This window comes from Lissotriton helveticus, chromosome 3_2 (assembly GCF_964261635.1).
Source record: "Lissotriton helveticus chromosome 3_2, aLisHel1.1, whole genome shotgun sequence".
Lineage (NCBI taxonomy): Eukaryota > Metazoa > Chordata > Amphibia > Caudata > Salamandridae > Lissotriton > Lissotriton helveticus.
The window spans coordinates 466,696,453-466,723,134 of NC_136062.1; the positions used below are offsets into that span (position 1 = coordinate 466,696,453).

Sequence of the window (26,682 nt, forward strand, 5' to 3'; positions counted from 1 at the left end):
CTAGAACTCAACAAAACTTAGCACACCAAAGCATTCAGCACGCCTCCTCTTACCGAAGGTGTAGGTAGCCTGGAAGCCTTTCTTCTGGTCTGAACTGTCACTGTGGAACTGGAGCAGCAATGAGTTCCCACTGGACACCACTGATGGGACTAGACCTGATCCACAATATCGTCCAATCAGTGGGTCATTGTTTGTGGGGCCGTTGTAGATGACCAGGTAGTCTGCGCGGCAGGTGGTCACGCTGGGCTCCAAGTCAAAGGAAGTGAAAGTCAATGAAATCTACAATATGAGACACAAAAGAGAAGAGCAGTCTTATTCAGGAGTAATATTGTGTCATCACAATCTTCTACCAATTGACGTGGTATCATAGGCTCTTCCAGTGCAAAAGTAAAGAGTGTGTTGTGCTTCTGACCTTGTTCCCTTATGGGGCCGAGATGTAGTACCCACAGTCCAAACTGGCTGGGTAGTTCTGAGGATAGTTTTCTGATGTGACGGTACCTGGTGAAGTACTGTACGCATGGGCACAAACAACTGGAAAACAAAGAGAGACACACCATCAAACATCCAGAAACTTCTAACTGCAATCACCAGCTATGTTCCAGGTGCACCCCTTTGTTCCAAACACTCTAGCAATAAGCAGAGAGGATTCACTAGTGCTTGTAAGAAGTGACATTTTATATGCATCCATTCATTCCCTCCAAACCAATTTTTGGACAGGACTACAGGCTGCACAGTGCTGCTTGGTGACACCAGTGGCATTGTCTACTCATTAAAAGGGTAGCATGTCAGAATACCATTGACAAAACTACTGTCTGACATATATATTGTGTCTTGAATATTGTTTACAAACATTTCATCCAATTGAGTGAGATTTTCTATTATGAACTCCGAAGTGGCAATATTTATGTAATTCCATTAAGACACAGTATTTCTTACAGATGATATTTTGTGAGAGATACTCTGGTATCATACCCATGATAATAGTATAAACATACAAATCCCATACATGTAATTCCATCATGTCTCATAGTCTCATAGTGATAGCTTATCCTGGATGGGCACTTTGCCTCGATGAACGTTTCACTCCTTTTTTAATACATGTATCTGTATATTCAATGAAAACATTGTATGCAGATCTAGATAGGGCCAATGCTAACACAATGTGTTTTAAAGTAATTCAAATATTAGTCTATGAAGGTGGAATGAGCTAGTTTTCCATTCAAGCACTTGATCACCTAGGGACTAAGATAAAAAACAGAAAGTCTCCTACCGTTCTGGTAGTAGGCGTTAAACCCGCTGGCGGAGATGGCTCCATTGGTAACAAACTGCAGCAGCATGACATTTGTTGAAGACACCACTGGGGGCACACTTCCTCTCCCACAGGCTTTGTTCAGTAGGACAGGGGAGTTTTTGGTCATCCCATCATAAACCCTGACATAATCAGACTCACAGTTTGGAGAGGATTCAATATCGAAGGCGTTAAATGTGAGCAAAATCTGGAAGAGAAGGCAGAGAAGTGGCTTGGCATCAGGACACTGTCCTTGAGTCTTCAATTTCAAGGGAGTCTTTCATATCAAAGCTGCAAAGCTCCATTGTATGACAGTTTAATGGTCGAACACGCTTAACCAAAAAAGGACTTTCTGCAGACTTACCTTTGCAGCATTAGCTCGAATCAGATAAGAACAGTCAGTATTGCTTGGGTACTGTGAAGGGTAATTGGTAGAGTTCACAAATCCAAAGTCCACCCTGGGGATAGTGCTGCACATATCTGAAAAGGCAAATAAAGAAAAAGGGACCTTTAAAGAGCAGGTTTGTACAGGCCTCATAACTACTGGAAGAAGCAGTAGAACACATTGGACAATGAACATTTACATTTTCCTGATGTAGGTATATCAGATAGAGACCATGATAGCACTATCATCAATAACAGGGCAGCAGCACTTGAAGTACTGACAGGACAGAGTGTTGACGTCACACAGAGTGGATGGTCTGCGATCAAGTGGTAGGAGAGAATGCTGAAATCACAAAAAGGGCAAAGCAACAAAGTCTTATGATAAAAAAAATACTACGATAAAATGGAGGGAGAAAATGTTCAGATTACATGAACGGAGAGAATTCTTGGAAACAATCCGAGGCATGTATGCTGAGGTAATGTGCAAATGGGATGTTGGGATCACCTGGTGAGAAGGATCCTAAGATCACAAGCAGGAGATGATACTGGGATAAGACAGAGAAACGAAACAACAGACCGGATGCTTGGATCACACTTCAACAAGGATGTTAAGATCACATGAAAACCAAGAGGCTGGAATCACATGGAAGAGAGGAGGTTGGGATCACATGTAGAATGAGAACTCAAGTAGCATGGTGGAAAGGATGCTGGGATCACATGGAGGACAGGTTGTTGGGATCACTTGTATAGTGGATTCACATGGTGGAAAGAATGCTGAGATCAAATGGAGAACATGATGCTGAGAGCCCATAGAGGAGAATATACTGAGGCCACTTAAACAACATTCTCCTGGGATCACATGGAGAACAGGATGGTGCAATCTCATGGAGGAGATGACGCTCATCTCACATAGTACACAAGGAGAAGAGGGTACTGTAATCACATGGCGAAAAGGATGCTGAAGTAACATGGAACGGAGAGTGAAGAAGGTGCAGGTTCACTAGAAGAGAGATTACTGTCACTGCTGGGAAGGATGACACAAGAAGAGAAGAAGCTTAGTTCACGAGGATGAGAGAATGTCAGGCTCAACTGGAGTGCGGGATACTGAAATTAGATCATGGGATCACATGGAGTAAAGGATGGTCTCTTGACACACATGGAGAACAGCATGATGTGATCCCACAAAAGAGAGGATAGGCAAAGAGAATTCTATGTTAAAGAGAAATCACATGAAGTAGAGGATGCTGGGACCATACGCGAGAAGGGGATAGTGTGATCACATGGAGAAGATACTGGTCTCAGTTGCCCGGACTGGATGCTGGGATCACAAACAGAACATTGAGCAGAATGTGTTGGCATCGCTTCAACTATGTAATGCTGGGATTGCACAGATGAGAGAATACAGAGGTAATTCACAGTAGTAGTGGGATCCCATAAAGGAGGATTCTGCGATCACATGAAAGAAAGTGATACTAGATGGACTGGAGGAGCAGATGATCAGCTCGGATGAAGGGATCCACGATAGACGAGGATGATGACCTCCCATGAATGAGGGAATGCTGGGATCACATGAAGGGAGGAGATGCTATGATCACATGAAAGAGAGTTCTGGGATCACATGAAGAGACAAAATGCTATGATCAAATAAACAAGGGAATATGGGATCATATGAAACGAGAGGATGCTATGATCACATGAATACGTTGATGCTAGAATCTTGTGACGGAGTAGATGCAAGCAAAATATTCTGATACAAAGTGGAGATGGTGATACTGGGTTCACCTTGGAGAGAATAATGTGGACAGACAGGCCAACATGATATTGGGGTCACATGAAATAGTGGAATTTGGGATCACATAAAGGAAGATTATGTGATCACATGAAATGAAGTGATATTAAGTTACATGTAGCAGAGGATGTTTAGATAGGATGAGAAAGCATAGAGAATGTTTAGGTGAAGTGTGATTACAAAGAGAAGATGGTACAGAAATCACATAAAGGGAATGATGCTGATATATGATGGGAGTGATGCATAGTAAATGAGAATGCTGGTATTTATGTAATCTCCGAGAATGGTGGATACCACCTCGGAGCAGTAGGAATGACCCTGGGATGCCATAGGTGAAAATGAATATTGAGCAAATCACAAATATCCAATTTAATCACAGAAAACTGCAACTTACCACAGTTATATAGCCGGTTGATTTTAGCAAGATCCAAGTTGCTGAGACCAACTGTTTGCCCCATGTCTGCATTAGGGTTTGTTAAGGAAACAATTGTTGCCTGATCGCTGGTCTTAGTGAATACATACCTGGGGGAAATAAAGGCACAATCACTATACGCTCAGCGTCACATTTTGTAGATTCAGTATGCATGCTGGTGCTATGCTATAGGCTTGAGTGTAGTTTATTGTGATTTATGTAGAAAAGTCAAGCTTTTTGCAAGCTTCCATTCTTTACTGACTTGAACACATCCAACATGACGTTCGTCTACTGTCTAACTAAAATAAAAACGTAATCCCATCCAACATGACATTCGTCTACTGTCTAACTAAAATAAAAACGTAATCCCACTAGCACCAAGCAGACTTGTTGTCCTCTTCCTGTCCAGGCCTGGAGTCTGGACCTAATGCACCCTAATAGATCAGTCTTTAAGAAATCCTGGTTCAAAGAATACCAGATCTGAACTTTCTACATTTCAGAAATTTCTGCAGAATCTTTGGCCTCAAATATCCTAAGTTTCCAAATAAGGTTATAACACCATATATTTTGAGCCTTGTTAAAATACATAACATTTATAGTTAATCCATGTTATAATCTGCTGCTCTTTGGTTCCATCCCACACGAGGGTTACGTCAACTAAAAATGTTTTAATGTAATTTTAATTCTACATCTGCATTATGACATTTTCATCATGGTGGTATGTTCCACTCTTTTTTATGATTTTATCAGATCCAATAAAAGTATTTTTACAGTTAAAGTGGCATTATAACTAGGTGTTGTAAAACTATAAACCGTAAAGTAAAAAAATAAAAATCACTGAAATTTGCCAGTTGTAGTTTATTGAGCCAATTATAACTTGCAGCCACCATTTACTGGTTGTGACCTCATACATTACATCAATCATGACGTGTTAACTAAAATAATTGATGAAATCACTAATCACATCGCAAATTACATCATTGATGACTTCACTGGGCTGAGGATAAGACCCACAAGAGTAGCAGGGGAAATGCGGCACGAAAACAAAATGGCACCTGGGGCTGGGAGGGAATTTTCTCTGAGTCCCCTCAGAAGTGCCAGGTGGTGAGGGTGTCCCTTCCTTGCCCCCCTTCCATGCTCCCCCTTTTCTTTACACAGTTCAGGACACGCGCACTGAATCCCTGTGTCCTGTAATGGTGGCTACAATGTTATTCTTCATCTTCCCTTTCTGACCGATTGCTCTGTTCTATGGCACTTTTTCCGATCCTGAGAGACCAAATAGAGCAACAGGAAAAAATGTTTCTTAACCCATCAGATCACTCTGTTTTTCAATGTGTGATTGTATTTTGTAAGTGAGCATTTAGGACTCCTTGGGACAGCTCACAGTGTGTCTCGAACCACTAGCTGGCAGTCCAAATTGTGAGACAGAGAACATGAACTAAATTTGGCAGGTTGAAAAGTGGGAGGGAACAGCCAGCAGACCCTTCCTTCAACTGCTGGAAGCAACATCTCAGGCTCCCTTGCGGCTATCAGCAGTGATATCTCAGACTCACCTTCCGTAGTGCATGATAGAGGAGAAGTCATATTCCAGGCCCAGGTTATTGGTGTTCTCTTTATTAAAGTTGGCCAGATTCCCTGCAGTGAGGAAGAGATAAAAAGAGACAGGGCTGATAAACACAGTACTCCTGCAAGACCACTGGATCACATTTAAAGAGAGGATTGCAGCATGCCCTCCATCGCTATGAAGAGTTTTGTCTTCTGAGAGGTCTTAAAATGAATGCCGCTAAGACAAAGTTTATGACATTCAACCAGCAAAGATCGTTCAAGGGGAATATGATGATGGATGGGCTCCCCCTGGAGAAGGTTGATGCTTTTTGTTTCTCTGGGCATCAAACTCCAAAAGGATATGAGGTGAAAGTCACATATTGAAGTTATGGTACTAAAGCACCAGCAGTTAGCTGGCAACCTTGGAAAGGAAGTCAAAACTTCCCTGACAAAGCCTGTTAGCTTGTCACTTGAAATTTACAGCAGCCAAGTGGTGAGCACAGTCCTCTATGAGGCTGAGCTATGGGGTTTAGAAAACCTGAACCAGCAAACACTAGCCGAAAATGCATTTTTGTTCGTGTGATTACTAGTTTGCCACAGAGTACACCCAACTTCCCTAATGAATGACCTAGGTGGGAAAGCCCTGAAGGATTTAGCCAGGTTATGGCCAATTCTATTCTGGCAAAGATTATGGTGCACTCAGGAACGGGCAGTATATACGGAGGGCTTAAGGGATATCATTAATCTTGACTGCTTTCACAAAATTAGGTGGCTGCAAGATCTGAGAAGTTTGATCTATAAAATGGGCTTATTACACTTGTGGGATTCCCCTTCTACCTCAACATTCCCGTAAAAAAACAGCCTTGAAGAAACCTACTGGGAAATTATTGCACATGAAGAATTTAAGCGCTATGACCTCACTTCATTCTCTGGGCTCTTTCTCCAGGCAAAACCATGTCCGAGTCTCGAGCAATAATGGGATATTATTAAAAAGCCTTTGGATCGAAAACTCGACTTCCAATTTAGATCAGGAACTTTGCCCCTGAAGTGTTTTTGATCCAAATGGTTAGCCACCGGGGACAACAAATGTCATGTGTGCGCCAAATATATAGCATCATATTCACATCTGCTTTTTGCCTGCCCTGCAAATGCTAGCCCGTGGAAAGCTTGGCTGGCCCAGTTTTGTAATAATCTGGGCACAAGATCACACAACATAGCCCTGCGAATCCTTTGCTCTGATCCATCACCTAGCAATGCAATCCTGGTGGCAACATTTTTTAGATGGATGTGGTACATTTGTTCTAAACAAATCAGGGCTGGGAAATGCTCATGATGAAATCCTTTAAGACTGAATAGGTGCATGTGGGAACATCAGGACTTGTGGTGCCCAACGCGTCTGCTAAGGTGCACGAGACTGTTTGTACTATCATGTAATGTCTGATAATGAAAGCTCTGATTGCTTCTTTGCCCACATGTTTTAATACAAATTCTAATTTTTGCACTGTTGATCTTTATAAACCTTTTTTAAACTTTTATCTGTATGTGCTTTATGACTTGCATAGTGGAATAACGTTTCTTTGGTGACATTTAAAGAAGGCCATTGAGTAATGCACATCAGTTCAGTCTCACTGCTAGGGAAACAGAACCCTAACTTTCTTGCAAACTTCCTACTATGAGAACCAGGTAGTTTCCTTCTCACTTCCACACTGATGTGCCATTGAGTAATGCACATCAGTTCAGTCTCACTGCTAGGGAAACAGAACCCTAACTTTCTTGCAAACTTCCTACTATGAGAACCAGGTAGTTTCCTTCTCACTTCCACACTCTGCCCATACAGCACTCCTCACCACTCATGTGATCTAACTTGACTCTTTTACCCCAACATCTGCTACAGAACCAATCTGCAAACTCTATTTGGCAAACCTAATGGGTGTTATGGCTAACTTGTTCTCATTCTAACCAAAAGAACCATAGCCCAAAGGTGTGTAGTGTCTTAATCGGTCTTTCCATACTGTTGAACCACCCAAACCTTTATGTGCCCTGTGCGGAATAATTTAAATATTTGGCTTTTATATCTCCTTTAAAATTGCCAAAACTTGATCCCAACAGCATCCCCTTTGTTCCATAAAACCCTGAGGGACTGCCTTGTCTCAGTTAATAACTCTTGTTTTTAACACTACATAATACATTGCCCCCTGCTTTCCTCAACTTTGCTCCCTGGAAACAGCCCTTACACATGTCTCTTACTTCCTTTCTTCTCACCATCATAAACACTTTTCCTCCATCCTCATTCTCTTAGTCTTCTCTGCAGTGTTTTAAATGATCAGCCAGAAATCTTGCTTGTGCCCCTATCTCACCTAGACACCCTGGGTAATTACACTGAGATGTGATCTTCATATCTCTGATTGTTCTCACTCTCCTGGTGTTGTCAGCATCACTGCCCTGATCAGTCAGTCTTTCTGCATACCCAAAGGTTGAGTCTTGGGACATCTTAATTCCCTCCATTTAACATCATCTTCTTATTTAGCTTCTCATACCACTGATATGCTGGTGATGTACACAACTTTATAACCCTTTGTTAACCCTTTGTTCCTCCACAAACTGTAGCAAAACTGTCATACCCTGGATGGTCTCTACTCCCTTAAGGTCAAATCCTGGCTTATCAGCTCCCCTGACACTCTCCACCCCTGTCTTCCATGCCTCCAGACACATTTACACCTTCTCACTTCACCACTGTGTCACTAGAGCATTTTATCACCCCCAACACCACATTGGCTCGGGTTCAGCCCCTAATTATCACAAAAATCCACCACCACCAGAAATTATTGGGGAGACTCCTTTGAAGCGCTGAATGCAGAAAAATCCTGTTAGGAGCTCCGGCATCCCCTAATTGATTCGTTATCGTATATATGTACGTTTCAGAAAACTCTTGATGGAGAAACTATCTTACTATTATCATAGCCATTGCACCCATATCATGGCACTTCTATTATTCATTTGCACATCGTGTTTTAACTTTTTCTAATATTGTGAAAAACCAGAACGCTGGGCAATTCTGCTAATCATTTGCACATAGAACGGTCTTGAATTGAATTTGAAGGGTTTCAGGGACATGGGAGCAGCTAAAAATTCTGGAGAATCTTTTGTTAGTTAGCAGCCATTTTCCTCTTTTGGGATATCAAGAGGTGCCATTTTGAGCAGGGATCTCTCTATTCTCTCGACTCTGGTACTTAAAGAGAGGCGCTGCGTGGACGCAGCAAAGGCTCACCACCTTTCCTCTGCCAAATTCTTTGTTTGTTTCATGCTTTTTCAACCCGTTTTTTAAAACTATGAAGTAATAGGAACCTGGGCCCTTCCATTATACATTAGTGCATCGTGTTTTAACTTGTTTTAAGATTGTGAAAAACCAGAACACTGCGCAATTCTGATAATTATTTGCATGGAACGGTCTTGAATTAAATTGGAAGGGTTCAGGTGGGAGCAGCTACAAACTCTGGGGAATCTTTCGAATGGTAGCAGCCATTTTTCTCTTTTGGAGCATCAACAGGTGTCGTTTTGAGCAGTGCGCGCTGTGGTACCTTGACAGTGGTACTTAAGGAGAAGCACTGCACGGACAAGGAGTGGACGCACACAGCTGGGCACCAAAGGCGCACCTAAGGCAAGCCCATCTGCACCTGTCAGACTGGCGGAAGCGACCAGCGCCTGCCACTGTGCCAGTTTTTCAGCAGAAGACATGCCTCACATCACTCATACCAGCTCTCTTATGCACAGCCTAGCCCCTAACTAACCCTGCAGGCCACACTGTCTGCCCTCCATTTTGAGGAATGATTTCCTCTGCACTATCTGCAATTGGACCACGGAAGCTCCAAACACGAGTCAGTCCACTACCAACATGTCTAGAGGGGGTTAAGAACTGATGAGTATTCAGCGGTTCTTCTGAATGTATGTTCAGTGCAGAAAAACAAATTGTATGTTGCTCTGTTACTTGAGGATAAAAAGCCAGACCTTATGTTTCTTACAGAAAATTGGCTCACTGAGTTCTCGAGCCCAACAATAGCTAATTCCATCCCTAGGGGCTATAAAATTCTCAGGAAAGATTGTGACAAGGGGGAGAAGGAGGGCTAGCCGTTATATATGAGTTACTATGTGTGTGCGTCAATTTCGATAGATGAAGTTGAAGATGCGGAATGTCTAGGCTTCTGCTGTTTGCTATCTCCACAGCAATCAGTAGCAGGGGCCCTTAAATAGAGACCCCCAGGACAAACCAAACAGTTTCTGGGATGCTTGAATAAGGCATTAGCCTCGCATTCCCTGAAATATGCTGACTTCATGGTATTAGGAGATTTTAATATTCAAATGGATAAACCAGCAGAACTTGAGGCATCTTCCGTCACAGATACAATTTCCTCTCTTGGATGCATGCAACCAGAGTTTAAACGGACACATCGGGCTGGTCATACGCTAGTCTCCCTCTTTTCCTCTCTGACCCTACACCAACCACCTGCAGAGTCCCCCAAAGGTCCTCCCTCAGCCCCACGCTCTTCAGCATCTACATGGCTCTGCTCCCCCCCATGGTCAGACCCATGGGCTCAACATTGTTTCATACGCAGACAACACCCAACTCATCCTCTCCCTATCCAATGAACCTGACACAGCCAAACACAGCTTCCAAGAAAGCATGAAAGCTGTCGTCAGCAGCAGACTTGACTACGGAAACACACTCTACGCCGTAATAAACAAAAACCTCACCCCCAAGCTACAAAACATCCAGAATGCCGTCGCAAGACTGTTCCTCAACCTATTAAGAAACTGCCATATCTCCAGCACCTACACATACTCCACCAGCTCCCCATCGAGACTAGAATCACCTTCAAGATTCTCACCCATGCACACAAGGCCCTCTATGACACTGGACCAGCATACCTGAATAGCCGACTCAAATTCCACGCATCCCAAAGAACCCTACGATCAGCCCGGCTCTCCTATGCTATTGTCCCCCGCAACAGAAAGACCAAATCGGAAGGCCTCTTCTCCTTCCTCGCAGCCAGTGCCTGGAATGCCCTACCGCTCCGCCTCAGACAGACAACATCACTCCCCACTTTAACGAGAAGCCACAAAACCTGGCTCTTCGACAGACCCCCTCCTTGATCGACTGGAACCTGCACCACCCACCCCCAGCGGCTTGAGACCCTTATGGGTGACTAGTCACGCTTAAAAAACACCTGATTAATTGATTGACTAGATCACATTTTTTGCGAATATGATAACTGTAAAAACTGACCATTTACTAATAGCCTGGACGGAATACTACTTGATCAAGTTCAGTTGGGAGGAACTCATGAATAGCCAGCTGTGCTTGAAAGCAACAAAAACCACGACTAGACCTTTTCACAAAATTTCACCGGTAGATTTTGCAGTGCTCTAGAAGCGAGCCCCTCTGCTTTGTCTGAAAATCCGGAATCAGATGCAGAGCGCACTGAGGACTGAATCTGCAACAATATTAATGACCAAGGGCCATATGTAGCTAGCTAATTATCGGTCGGTAATGGCCGACAATCAGTAATTATGTCAATGTGACACCCAGCCACCCTTGAATATGCTCCGCCTATTACCCATTCGGTATTACCTAATCGGTAATAGTGAATGGCTTCCCATTCATTCCTATGGGCCTCCAGGCCCATAGGAATGAATGGGAATTACTGAATCGGTAAATACCGAATCGGTAATAACGAATATTAACGAATCAGTAAAATTTACCGAATTTTTATCTACATTCAATTTACCGATTCCTAAATACCTAATCGGTGAAATTTGGTATTAAGGAATCGGTAAAATTAGATTACCTACATATGGCCCTTAGTACCTATCATCACCACACGATCCTCTCTAGCCAAAAATTGACCCCCCTGGTTCAATGAGAACCTGAGGTCTTGCAAAAACACTGTTAATGCCTTGAAAGAAAGTGGCAAAAAAAATTATAAGGTGTTGGATAAGGACACCTAGAGACAAGCATTAAAGGAATGCTATCTCCAGGTAGGAATAGAGAAAAATAATTTCTGTAAAAGGAAAAGAGATTTTGAAAATCGTAAAATCATTTCTTAATTGACAGGCGATAACCAATCATCTACATGCTTCAGGCGAATGGTGTAACCAGCTGGCAGAGTATTTCCCCAAGAAAATAACTACAGTCAAAGCTGATTTGATTAAACACCAATCAGCTAGCAGATAGCAGCATTGTTGTGGCAGATTTACACAGACTCAGGAAAACTCAGATAACGACCACGCTTGCCTTTCTCCCTCGTATTTCGATTTAGGATCTTTGAGAGCCATTAAGGAACTCAAGTCAGGGCTCCTGTGGGTCAGTGGCCTCACAGCCTTCTGGCCGAAGTAGTTCTGACCATTAACAAGGTATTGAACAAAGTTTTAAACGAATCATCAATGATCGGCACAATGCCCGTAAATGGAAACATGCAAATATTCTTTCTCTACTGAAAAAGCCCACGGCCGACCCTAAAGTTCATACTATATACAGGCCAATCTCACTTGCTCCAGTATTCTCTAAAATCTTAGAGAAGCATGTCAGCTAGCAAATTTCGAGTTACCTGGAGAATTAAAATCTCCTCCACCCAAGTTAGTTTTGTTTTAGAGCTAACGGTAGCACAGAAACAGCCTTCCTAGAAATAACTGAACACATTAAAGACATGCTAGACAAGGGGGCAAGGGCGCCCCAATACTGCTGGATTCATACGCAGCCTTTGATATCGTGCAGCAGGGAAGAGTACTGGCCCACCTTCAGGATATAGGATTAGATGGTCTAGTCTTGAAGTGGCTTCCCTCATTCCTAAACAACAGGAGTGAAGAGGTATGGATCCCTCCATATGCTGCCCCTATTCGAGAACTATCTGTAGGAGTGCCTCAGGGATCAGCACTGAGTCCCACATTATTTAACGCATATCTAACTCCCCTAGCTGTTCTGGCAGAAGCTCTGGAGGTGAAAGTAACATCATACGAAGACGACCCTCATCTGCTTTTTACCTGTGAAAAGGGAACGGAATGTGATGGAAAGGCAATCAAATATTATTTTTCTAATGTGTTCATCTGGTTATGACTTCACCAACTTAAATGTAACCCTGATAAAACTGAGATGCTGTGCCTCTGGGACATCTCCGCTGCAATATGGAGAATCTTGTAACCATATGATACTCCTCTCTGGGGCGTACAACAAAAGTAAGTACAAAATTGGTAAATCAACATGTATAGTGCCCTTTCTTTCCAACCACACATCTAGTCATTGGTGGACTCCTGTTTTGGGATCCCACGCCTCCTAAAGAAACGCTTCCTTTTGCTGTCATTAGAGACTAGGAAAACAGTGATTCAAGCTCAGATAACTTTGTGGCTTGATGATGGAAATGCTCTCTACTTGGGCCTTCCAGACTACTTATTCAGTCATTTACAAGTAGTACAAAATGAGGCAGCTAGAGTAATTCGTATTTTAGCTCCTAGAACGCGCATGACTCCTCAGTTGAAGGCACTACACTGGTTGCCTGTCAAAAAGAGATTTTTTTTTTAATCTGGTCCTGGCACATAAAGCTGTCTATGGGAAAGTGGTGGATTATCTGAGGAGGAGGATATGTATGTATGCCCCCCTCAGAGATCTACATTCCTCATACAGCTTTTTAGCCAGGATTCATGAAATTTGCCTAGCAGAAACAGGCGGAAGAATGTCTTTCTTCCTTGGCTCAAAAACCTGGAATCATTTCCTGAAAGAACTCCAGTCCATTACACCCCTTGGGCGTGGCCGCGATTCTGCACCTGTGCGGCACATTCCATTTGTGGGTGCGGTCATGACGGCCGGGAGCCGTCATCAGCACACAAGCACTGTGTGCCATGACGGCTTCCGGCCGTCATCAGCATGGAAGGGGTTAAGAGCTCCCTGTTTTTAGGAAAATGTTTCAAATGTGGCTGTTTCAGAAAAAGAAATAATACAACCACATTTTTTTGCAGATGTCAGATTTCCTTTACACCGCCAGTGCAGAGACACTCCTAGGATTATATGTTTACTATACAAATGCCTTTTTAATTTTTTATTAAATTTGTTATCAAGATTAAGCCATGGAACTATCAATTGTTAATGAATATTGTCAGAATTTGAAGCCCTGCAGATGGGTCATGATGCAAACCATGTTAGCCTTGAAACACTTGCCTAGAGGGGGTTAACACGTTTTGGCATTCCTTGGTTTTAAACAGAATGTAGAACTGTAGAAAGAGCGAGCAAATTTCCTTACTGATGGGTGATTTGATCAAATTTCCTCAGAACTTTGATCAGGTGAGCTGCAGCATGTGGGATGCATTTCAGGTGAGCCAGCCAGTCTGGAGTCACCTCTGAATAGGGCTTTGCTTCCATCAAAGTGGCATACGAATAGTACTTAAAGTGTTTACTTGATTTTCAGTAAGGGTAAGTAGAGTTTCCTTTTTTCAAGAGTGAATGCTAATTCCACACTTTCTTTGTTTTCTTGGCAATACATTAATTTGAAGAAAGGTTACTTTTAAGCTTGAGTTCACATTAGTTATCAGCTGGGGAGGAGATGTCAAGCTACATCTGTGTTAGCCAGGATTGAACCAAGCTTCAGCCTTTGGTTGCTGTCATAGTTGGGGTGACTTCTGGTTAGTTGAGGAACATCTATTTCTGAATGAGCTTGAATCAAGATCTGAGTCTTTGAATGTTATCCTGTGATGAGATTATAAAGGAGAGGTTGTGTCATTCAGATGGTTCCTTGAGGTTGGTGAGGTGGGGGAGGAACCATTGCAAGATTGTATGAGCAGAGACCATGTGTGTCTTGAGAGGTGTGAATATTGATATTAACTTTGCATAGTAGCTGCTTCTGTCCTGCAACGAGATCTGAATCTGGATTAGAAACACTGTAGGAGGCTGTTACTGGTTATCTGCTCTTGAAGTTGTAGGGTGACAACTTTTAGGATGGTCTTTCCAATAAAATGGAAGTGAGTCTTAGGATAGTAGTTGGTAAGGTTGTGTGAGCATAGGATGGGTTTGTTTAGCAGTGAGAAGATGTGTCCTAGTATGAGGCTGTCCGAAAATGTTTATTAGCTGAGGGAGGCATTGACTGTGTTGATAAGAGGTATGAGGAGTTCTCTCTGAAGGGATGCTGCATTAATCGTAGTAGCCCTGAATGCACTGAGGATATCAGTCAGACTGGCGATCAAGAAGAGATTGAAACCTGTGTCCTTGAGAATAGAGGCGTATGGGATAGCTGGAGTCATTCATGTCTTTTTTGTGTTGTTGATCTGGCTTTTCTTATGTTTTCACAGAGAAAGTGGTATTTGATCCTGCATTTTCACACTGGCTCCTAACATGTCATTCAGCAAACAGAGATGCATAGAAGTCACACTAGCATCTGACACACCATGCAGTAAACAGAAATGCTCAGAGATCACTCTGGTTTGTGGGAGACTCATTCATAGCTTTAGACGACACTCACATAGGAGTCAAATCTTGCTCATTAGCATATATAGATGTACTTCTATCTCCGTGTTGTCTGCCAGCAAGTCTAAATACACAGTGGTCAGGTTGGTGCCTGATGTTGTATTCAAACATTACAGATGCACAGGGTTCACACTGTTGCCTCTTATGCCTTTCTGTTCGTACAGATACACAGGATACACATCTGATTTTCAGAGATCAGTAAATGGACAGGACCCACACCGGGTGCACAGGACACTGACGCTTGGGTGGGTTCTGAGATAAAAGAGTGCAACTTGTAACTCACCACTCTATTATGACATGCATTAAGCAGTCTTGTTTACAGTCATTGACCTTTACTTGAGTTAGGCCAATAATGTCATAATTACTTCACATAGGAGAATTTCGCATTGTTGGCTGTTTGTGATCCTTGCATCACTCTCTAACTGAAAATGCTAGTTAGTAACATGATCCAATCAACAACAGAAACAGCTCTCTCTGGTCAGTAGCAGTGATTGGTCAGAGTGGAGGGTTACTTTACCATCTGAAATAAACTCTGTCATGATCTTCACGTAGTCATCGCGGTCACTGCGGCTCTGCTCATGGTGAAAGCCCAAGGCATGGTTGAGCTCATGCTGGATGCTTCCTCTCGATAGGCAACCAACTCCTAGTGATACAGACTGGGGTCCGCGGGTTCTTCCCATGAAAGACCAGCAGCTGTGACAGACATGGAGTAAAAGAGAGACAGTTCTGAGAACTCATGAAAGCTGAGAACAGTGACCTCATTGAGAGAGTGTTTTTAAAGTTTGTGAACATTATGGACATAACTTGTTATAATGATGACTGATCATTGGAATGTGTGACCCCAGTAAATGCTTGATGAACACTACTTGGGTACCCATTGGTAGGGTGACACATAGCCGACCGCAAACATTTCTTCTTTAAGAATGTCAGTTTTAAGATTGAACCTGACATTCTTACACAGAGGACTCCACCCCAACTCCTACTACTTCTTCTTCTGCTGCTCTTTGTTTCAGAGACTGAAGAAAATCACAAAGCTTCCCACTAGAGCAGCCACATGGAAAGTGTAGCAGCCCTCCCCATACACATCTGCACCTAAACAGAGACCTGTACAATGCAGTGTGAGAGGATGGCCTTTGAAGTGACACAGACTGTCAGTGAACAGCATGTCTACTGCCCGACTTTGCGAGTAGAAGCTGGAGCTGTCTTGCAGCCCCCTGGACACTTTGTAGACATGGATCCCAGTGGACTTCTATGGTCCCTGCAGATGTGGGTGGAGCTGAGTGTGGCCACCTTCCTCTTGGATGTGTACAAGTCAGAAGACCCTGCTGAAGCTTTTACTTTTAAATGCTATGTGTGGAAAAATACCATTGCTTTCCTCATCATGAAAACCTATGGATGTAGGGCCATATTTATGACCAAGACACGCAGTGCAGTGCAGCAAATTACCTTGCTGTGCAGCACGGAGTGATGGGGAAAGGGCAGGAAGGCACAGTATTAAAGTTAATACAGCAAAGTCCCACATTTTTTCTGGCACTGGCACCCATTTGGCTGCCTAGCGGCAACACAGGCACCTGTACACCATGGTGCAAGGGCACCTGCACAGTAAGGAGGATTGTTTTCGGAAATAAGCAGCACCTTTTTGCACAAAAAGAATACCCTGAGGTTTTTTCCTCTTTCTATGTATGATGCAGAATGTTTATAAACATATTTCTCCTTCTTACACCTAAGCTGGGGAGGCGTAGATTTTTGGTGCATTACCAGGTTTACAACTTCTGGTAAATTTGTGAATGCTTCAAAATCCATGGACATTGTGTGGGAACACCCAGGCAAGGTCCATTAAAACTCCTCCCTGCTCACAGCAATGCAGCGCAACAATTTTTTCCTTGTTGCATTAGCCAAGATTTATGAACCTACTCATGGCCACTCAACATAGCCTTACTTAGCATCATAAATGTAATGTGTCTATTGCGTCACTCCTGCACCACTCTGCGTAGTACAAGAGCAGCACAAAGGGGCCCATAAATATGCCCCTTATTCTTTTTTCAAGAATCCAGACATAATTTTGCAGGTCTGTGTTTTTCGCTTTTTAGAATTAACTGTGACTACCAATTCTCTTTGATATGTATACCACTAAGCATCAAACTAAGCTACTTATGGGTTCATCAAAGAAAGCAGTGGAATGATGACAAAACCTGTGTCTACAGGATAAGCTGTGGTGTCAATATCTACCACCTTACCTATCACTCTTAAACAGCTCACCAACCTAGTTATGACAGGCAGACACTGCAAATCTATCCTAGGAACAAGGGCTTGTTTCTATCTGCACTGCTTTCCAGATCTATATCTATGATTAATCAATGTATCAATTCTTCCATGGACTGTGATGAGATGCAAACCTTGGGCATCCATGTAATAGTGCAATGGCAACGATTTGGGACTTGTGGTGTGTAAACTAAAACTGCGCTATAACAAGAGTTCATTGTGAAGAGTATTGATTGTGTATGTCCAGAATCACACACTGGTGCCTTCTGGGCCAAGGACCCAACACAATTGATGATACTTTAATATTAGACCTTCATTTTAATGACCCTATGGCAACAATGTCAGATTAAAGGACTGAGAGCGCTGGATCACCCAGGTGAGATAGCGGCTTCAAACTGATGATGTATTCATGGGGGTGACCCAGAAGCAGGTCCTATCTTTACCCATCTCCCGGTGCAATCTGGAGGTAGTCCGTTTTCGTGCTGCGGTCCACAAAGCGGATACAGATCAATGCTGTAAATTCTGAGATAGCATCAGTGATGCTAGTGGCTTCGCTGTCACCTGTAAAAGAATGGAGAGTTTGTAAGAAGGGAGAAATGAGGGCAGATAGACCAAGCAGTGGAACTACTTCTTCCAGATACAACCTCCGCCACCACAGCAGATACTCACTGTAACCGCTGAGAGTGTAAGGCACTTTAACGGTCCCATCGCTGGATTTGGGCCAAAAGCAGCTGTTGTCCTTACATACCATGGCACTGCGGCCAGGTTTCACAGCGATGTCTCCGGGATGCAGGAGCTGTTTGCTTTCTGGAATGAGAGTAGATGCACTGAGTGAATGAATTAAAGCTCCTCTAGTTACATCTAGCAGAAGGAAAGAGGTACAGGGCAAGTGGGATGAAGAAATCTGCTGCATTCTGGAGATCAAGTCATCATGCAATAGCAAACAATCTACAATGAAACAACACACCCAGCCTTCCATGAGTGAAGCATTAGTGCAGCAGGTACCGTGTCATCAGAGCCCGGGGCCTGAGCGGCCCACTATGCTGTAATTACTGCTATCTTTCACTATGTCACTAGTGCCTTTGTACGGGCTGGCAGCTATTTTCCTCAAAGACTTTGATTCAGATCAAGAAAGAGAGAAACACAAAAATGGGAAAGAAGCACAAAGCTAAAGACAGAAAAAACAGTGACCAGTAGGAAAGCAGTGAGGTTTGTCACTTAAAGAAGGAGGTAAAGAGGTAGAGCGCATATGGAGGGTGGAAGAAAGTCATGCGGTGGAATCAAGACTATGCCTGGGTTTTCTGCTCATTGAAAATTCACTAATAAAAAAGGTCAGTGCATATAGTTTATACTGATTTTTTAAGCCGCCTCAAATACTGCTCGTACATTTACTTAAATTCGTTTTTCCCTCCATTTAGACTGTTGTTACGGGCCAGGTTATAAAAGGTTAGTTCGTGCTCAAAAACTGTTTTTGTCTCAAATGTCCAATTGTGAGTCAATTCTTACGTATATCTTCATGTCTTGTTGATGTTTAGAATCTGGTTAACTCATCCTACGAGTCATACATGAGGAGTTGTACCCTGTTAGAATTAAGGTAGGCGGACTGGAATAAGCCGGTGGTGGCATGTCTATTGTATAGCACTACAATTGACTAGGTCTTAAAACGTTATCTCTTACTTTTTGTAGATTGATTTGGGTCCTGTGGAGAACTCCGCAATCAGGGAGTTCGAAACGCGTCGACTGTAGGTGGCTTAGTGTCAATCACTAAGATTAGTTTGAAACCTGTTCCAAATATTTAGAATTTGTTTTCAAATATGTACATTTGCATCTAACACTGTTGGACTGATAAGGCAACTATTGCATTAAATGTTAAGGAAAGTTTTTCTGTTGACACTAAGCTACTTCTGTTTCATAGTATGTGTGAGGAAGGTTTGATTGCGGAATGAATGCAGTAGATTGTAAATACAGAGAGGATGTATTGTAAATATGTATAGGTATGTCATAATTTGTAAAAAGCTTGTATTTTTTCTGTGTATGCACAAAAAAGGTTTTTTCTGAAAAATTTGAAATAAAATAAAACAATTCAATGGACTAAATAAACCATTTAACTAGAGACGTTATATGAAACAGACCAAGTTGCTTTATTCATTTTGGTTGTTTTTTGACTATATAGAACAAGTTACAGTACTGGCACTTGTGTTGTTTTTTTGATTATTGCTGGCTTAGCCTTACTGTGGTAGGAGCCTAGACCCTGTTTCGTTCTACTGCATTGAAAATTGAAGGCACAGGCGGTGGACACTGAGCAAATCTTTGGCCTCAGGTACTTACTGCCTACAATCCCTTGGCTCAAACCCCTTTATCCCATTCACCAAAGAACACATGGTGGTGAGGGCTTTGTACATGGTCTGATTGACAACTCTGCGCTACCTGTATGTTGAGCGGAAATTTCTCACATTAGACTAATGCACTATCTGGGAAAATATTCCAGGGTTCTTGTAGGAACCGCTGCAATTCAGACCATTCGCCCGGGTAATCAGATCCCCAGATTCCACAACATGGGTTTCTGAATTATACACAATGTTCACAACAGCTAGAGAATATGGCTCCATTCACATCAGACAGGCCTGGGAAGCAGACATCTAAATGGTGCTGAACAATGCAAATAGAAATATTGTTGGATGCAAACCAAGAAGGTCTCCCAGAATGACTGACATAAACAGCTTTCAGTTTACATCATGAATAATTTACACCTGACACAACAGGGCCCCATACCTGCCTGCGGTGTCAGGCAGTTCATGCAGGGTTTATTCACATGGCCAGGTCCCATACCGATATCTTAGTATAATAGTGTAGGATCATGTGAACCATCTAACACTATATTTAGCCATTATCAGCTCTATTAGCCTGTGTTAAACTTATTCCACGCTGGGTTAAATGTTTTTACCGTTATTGCTCCATCACTGGCTGAATGCAGAATTGTTGGGAATTGCTATGGGGCACCATTTCCAAAGTAGACAATTGGATAAAAGATGTAGCCAAAGGCAGTGACAGAATGGAAACTTATGCTTCACTGCACCCTGTACAGTTAGACCTAGAGATGAATGTGGAACACTCAGGTACATCTAGTTGAGGATGAGACATACACGCTGCTCATCCAGGGAGCAGAATCAAACAGAAACAGGCGGTATCCCTGGAATATAAATTGAAATCCATCCCCCGACATTTGTACACTCATGCGAGCACCTGCCTCATACCACAAGCCCTAATAATGGAGGGTAGAAAGGATCTGGCCAATAGTCAGAGCTACACCTCCAGCAGAATATACACTTACAGGCAGAAAAGGTTGTATGGGAGGGCTAAAATAGGCTTAGGCTACTCCTGAGATGTACTGCGAATTGAAGAATGGTGTGAAATTTCGGTTTGATCTCCTTTTATCCGCTTCCTCTTGGGAGACCTGGGGCTGCATTGCCCATAGTTACCGTGGAATGCAACGGAATATGCACCCACGTTTTGCAACTACAGGGAACTATGGTATTACAGAAGGGGTTGCAGATATCTGTAATACTGAAACCACTGGTTCAGTTGCTAAAGTGCTATCTTCAGAGGATGTTCCCTCATTTGCATAGAGGCATTGAGGGAATCAATTTGCCTCTGTGCCCGTGCCGTATTACGGATGCGGGCCCAGAGGCAAACATGCCCTTAAGGTGGTGCACTGTCAGTGTGTCCCCTGTACGCAGCCCTGTGGGAGTAAGAAAAGGGGGCCACATGCACCCCCACACCACTCCTGCGGGAGAGTGACTCACTATACTCACCTGCAGGCGGATCTCTAACCCCTCTTCAAAATGCAGGTGGTTGCGTCTGCACAGAGAAACACAGAGCAGTTTTGAACCAGCTGGTCGGGTTGTTACTGAATGTGCTGCAATCAGGGCAACAGTTTGCTGCTGCCCTGGGGGCAGCATATTCATTGTCCTAGGACACAGTGTCCCTGTTTGCATCTGGCATACCTGCTTAAAGGTGCACCATGGTACAAACGAGGACAGTGTGCTCTATATGTAATACAGGCTCAAGATCAGAGGTGATTGCTGCTGTGAGGTAAGGTTTTTTTGATGTTATCTATTACTTGGACCCCTCTGAGCAAATGCAATTGGCATTGTTATGTTCAAATATTAATTCTGAAAAAGGAGAAGCTTCACTCGTGTGGTGTACCGTTCATGGAAGAACCCGTACAAGACAGTAAAGTGACACTAGGATAGAGGGGATTTTGAAGAGTTGTTATTCTTGCATAGAAAGTAGTTTGCCAAAAAAAGGATGGCCTACAGTAACAGCCAATCATGCTTTAGCATAAACCTCCTACACCTAGAGATGTCACATTTTAAAATAATGTGGACACTATGTCAGTCACTTGCTTGAACAAACATGAGAATGTAGCACCTGAGTCCTGATTTGATTTTGATTTGATTTATATTTGGAAAAAGCTGCGTATACCCTAAGGTGTCTTGGCGCTGTGTCCGCTCTTCCTACAAATTGGAAAAGACCACAATAGAAGTACAGGAATTGTTTAATCCAGTGACACAAAAAGCCAAGTTTTTAAATGCTTTATGAAGATCATCAGATTTGCATGTGACCTTAAATAAAAAGATATTTGGTTCCAAAGAATGGAAGCAGCGTGACCAAAACGTCCGCCTTCCCAGGAGCCTCTATGGATCTTAGGAGCAGCCATGGCTTCAGAGTAGATAGAATGCAGGTTTCTGCTGGGGCTGTGCCATATTTTTTCCCTCAGATAGGCCGCACCAAGAGGGAACACTAGCTCCAAGGAGGTTAAATGGGTTTGGACTGGCAGGCTGCAGAAATCAAGGTGGGCAAGAAAGTGCACTGGGGGAAAGATGATAGGTTTAAAAAGCACATGAGCGTACTCAGCAGAGCTATGATGATGTGTTGCGATACATGGCTTTCAAACCTAGATACTTCTCTACTATTCTGCTGCACCTTTGACTGAGTGTGTTTGCAGCACTGTACATTTGTGTGTATGTGTGTGGCGAGTTACGATAAATGTGTGTGTCCTAAGGCTCATTTGGAACTGGCACCATGTGCATGTACCTCCTTCCCCGGCTCCCAGAATGCCCTGTTTTTATCTTACCCTTATTTCCTTTGCTGATGATCTCAAAGATGTCCAAGCTCTCGGCTGCAGGAGGGTGTTCTGCATCTGGAAGGAAAGGCATATTTCCAAGCCCAATCAGTACTGAACCTGTTGGCCATGTAAACTTTTCATGCACACTAATGAGTAATATAATGTTACTTACCATGATGTGACTCTGGTTTTTCAAAAAATAACTGCAGAACGAAAGATTTTAAACGTTTAATTATTAGGATATGTTTAAAAAATGTCTTAGATGTATTAGAAACACATCTTGCATTCATAAAATAACTTATATTATGATCAGATGATAGGCTTAGGTGTGTCTGCAAAGTTTACAAAGCATATTAGAAATTGGGTTACGGATTGACTGGGGAGTGATCCCTGGTTAAGCAGCAATGACAGTCCTAGTTAAGGTAAGGCACAAGCAATCCCCAAATTAATCTGTTCTTATCTCCCTGGTCACTTGGCACAGAGTAGTCAGGCTTATCCAGTCAGGCTTAACTTAGAGGCAATAAGTATTTCTGCCACACTACAAGCAGTGAAATAGTTAAAACACCACACAAAAAGATCCTAGACCAGGTTTAAAAAATAGAGCTTAATTTAAAAATGGAAAACATCAAATCAGTAAAATTGGAGTCATGGATTTTTTAAAGAATAAACTGTAAAATACCATCTTAAGTGCAAAATGCCAACCGTGGCTATGTGGTCACACTAGACCGGTACAAAGTCAAAATTTCAGACCAACCGCAAAGGAGCGCGGGTGGGATACAGACCCAGATCTGTCCACGGAAGTTTTACCATCTCAGGTTTTGTTCAAAGAGTCCTGTTTGTGTTGTTTGTGTTGGAGAGAGTCACAAGGAGCAAAGAGATAGTCTATGTGGTGCTAAGAGCAGGCCGGGTGTCGCACACGAGCGGGCTGGAGCTTCACCATGAATATCCACCCTGGGCTGTCAATGCTGTGTGTGGAGAGACAGGCTGGTGGTGGCTTGCACTGACTTTCTGTAAGAGTGGAGTGGTCCTGGACCATTCGCGGTCTCAAGGACACCAACTGCTTGATTTAAAAGCCCACTGAGCCACTGCAAGGGTCCAGAATCTGAGGGGCACCACTTCGGGGTTACACACTACCTGTAGCTGGGTCCAGGAGCTGGTTCGGGAGCCTTATATGTCCCATAGGCTCAGATCAGAAGGTCACAGACCAGCCCTTTGAGCCACTCCAGGTTCCTGGATTCAAGATGAAGTTGCAAGTCCAGTTCTTCTTTGCCAGGCAACAGGGCTGTCCTTGTAGCAGCACACCAGTCCTTCCTGGCAGAGTATCCATAGGTCCAGAAGTGTACAGAAGAGTTGGTGTCTGGGTTTCTTTTTTTAAACACAGTTGTGCCTTTGAAGTGAGGAGAAGCTTCTAGAGGCATGCTTTTGAAGTGTACACATTCCCTGCCTTCCAGGTCCTGACTCCCAGGGGGTATGCAGCCCTTTCTATGTATACGGGTGTAAGTGGGGCTGTGCAGAGCTCCTCCCTTCCATCCTGCCAGTGATGGCCGATTCAGTCACACCTAAGTTACCATTGTGGGTGGCTGTTTAGAAGGAATACACAAAGCACAACTGTCATCCCATCCAGTTGTGTACCCCCGAGGCAGGCTGCAGGCACCAAATGGCTAAGGCAAGAACATGACAACAAGGTGGCATTTACAGAAATGTTATTTAAAATAAGACTTCACCCTAAGTTAGGATTTTTAATTGTGATTTCAGAAACACCAAACATGAACTAGTGATCTCTTCCCATTTGGAATTACACTAATAAAATGTAAAAGGGTAACTCCAATGTTATCTAATGGAAGAGATAGGCCTTAACGTGGTGAAAAAGAAATGTGTATTTTTTCATTACCATGACTACAAAACATGGAAATACACATCCTACTTTTTTTTAATACATTGCACCTTGCCCTCGGGGCTATGTAGGGCCTACCCAAGGCATGAAGTTTTGGGCCTGGCAAAAGGTTTACACCTTTAATGCAATGTCAGGTCTGAAACATGGTTAAAGTGCTACTTAAGTGGGTGGCACAATAAGTGCTGCAGGCCACTAATGGTATTTAATTTACAAGCCCTGGGCACATGTAGGGACACTTTACTAGGGACGTACAAGCAAACTGAATATGCTGCTTGGTTATAAGCCAATATTACCATGTTTTAGGGAAAGAGCACAAATGCTTTCGCACTGGTTACAGTAGTAAAGTATCCAGAGTTCTAAGGCCAGCAAAACGAAGCATAGTAAAAATAGATCTGTAGGCAAAAATGTTTGTGGGGAAACCACGCCAATGATGCCAGGCCTAACAAAGCATAAAAACATTAATGCACCTTTTTTATCTACATACTATACAGAATATGTATTTACATATGCTCAGTTTACAGAGGTCATGCAAGGTGTAAATGCACGTGTACAGGTGCACTCACAGTGCAGCTCTCCTGAGAGGCTTCACCTGCACATAACCTATATAAAAATATTAATGAGTCTCTCACCTGTGCAGGTGCACACAGGGTGAGGCACGACAGAGGCGTTACCTGCACACATCTATAACTCCCTCTTATTGTAGTGTTTGCATCTACAAGTGCACCTACAATGAGAGACAGCTGGGATTCTTTACCTGCACCCAGGTCTTACTCTTTTATTGAGTCCCTCATCTCACCTATATAGGTAAACACACAGTTACACACACCTGAGTTGCTTTAGCTATGTCCAGGTCTATAACACACTGTACTACAGTGGTCACCTCTACAGGTGCACACGTAGTGATACACACCTTGGATTCTTTAACATCACACAGGTTTACATAACTCTGTTTAACATATGCACAGAGCTCTATATAACAGCATTACTGCACCTGTGCTTGTGCACAGGTCAATGTAACACTGATAGTTCACCTATCACCTGTCCAGGTGCATTCACAGTATTAGACACCTGAGAGGCTGTGCTTGAATACAGGTGAATATAACACTGTTACTTCCCTTCTCCCCTGTACAGGTATATTATCAAAAATAGACATATGAGTGTGTGTGCTTAAATGAAGGTGAATATAACACTATTACTTACCTTCTCACCTGTACAGGTGCACTCACTAAAATACACAGGTGGGAGCCTGCACTCACACACAGGTGAATATACCTGTTTCTTTCCTTCTCACCTGTCCAGATGCATTCACAGTGATACTCACCTGGGAGCTTTCACTTACACACAGGTGATTAAAACACTGTTTCTTCCCTTCTCACCTGTACATGTGCACACACGGAGATACACACTTACGAGTGTGCACTTTCACACAGACAGGTAAAAATAACACTGTTACTTCTCTTCTGACCTGTACAGGTGCACTGACAGTGATACACACCTATGAGCCTGCACTAACACACAGGTGAATATATTATACTGTTACTTCCCCTCTCACCTGTACAGATACAGTCACAGAGACACACCTGGGAGCCTCCACTTGCACACCAGTGAATAAATGACTTGCTTCCCCTCTCACCTGTACAGCTGCACTCACAGTGATACACACCTCACACTATTACTCTCCTTCTCACCTGTACATGTGCACTCACAGAGATACACACATCTAAGCCTGCACTTACACACAGTACATGTGCACACACGGAGATACACACTTAAGAGTGTGCACTTTCACACAGACAGGTAAAAATAACACTGTTACTTCTCTTCTGACCTTTACAGGTGCACTGACAGTGATACACACCTATGAGCCTGCACTTACACACAGGTGAATATATTATACTGTTACTTCCCCTCTCACCTGTACAGATACAGTCACAGATACACACCTCACACTATTACTCTCCTTCTCACCTGTACATGTGCACTCACAGAGATACACACATCTAAGCCTGCACTTACACACAGGTCAATATGACACTGTTAATTTGACCATCGCCTGAACATGCACACAACACTAGTGAAAAGGTCTCACCTGTACAGGTGAGCTCCAGCAGGTGCCCAGCAGACACACTGCGACCAGGGCCCATGCTCTACCGTCCATCCTTAGTTCTGGGCCGTGCTCACGTCACCAGCAGACAATGTTTCGTCCTTCAGGTCGATGCTGTATTGACCTCAGACTGAACCATTACATACCCTGAAGAGGGTGAGCGTCCTCCAATCAGGTCTCAGGACGAATGATGACACAAGCTTCTGCGGATCACAAGGTGTGTCTGTGCTGGAAGAGATGCCCCGGGACCTCGTATGAGGTAGTGAACGCCAATTAAATAATAGGCAGGTTTGTAGTGCGTAAAGTTTTGGTTGTTACAGACCCTGCCCCGTAATAACAGCTTTTATAAAACACACACACATTGTTTATTCCTT

General features: G+C 43.1%; 1 pseudogene; it reads right to left on the minus strand.

Annotated features, from left to right (window-relative positions):
- LOC144826408 (astacin-like metalloendopeptidase) lies at positions 1-26,362 on the minus strand (annotated as a pseudogene).
- Positions 26,363-26,682: the final 320 nt, after the last annotated feature.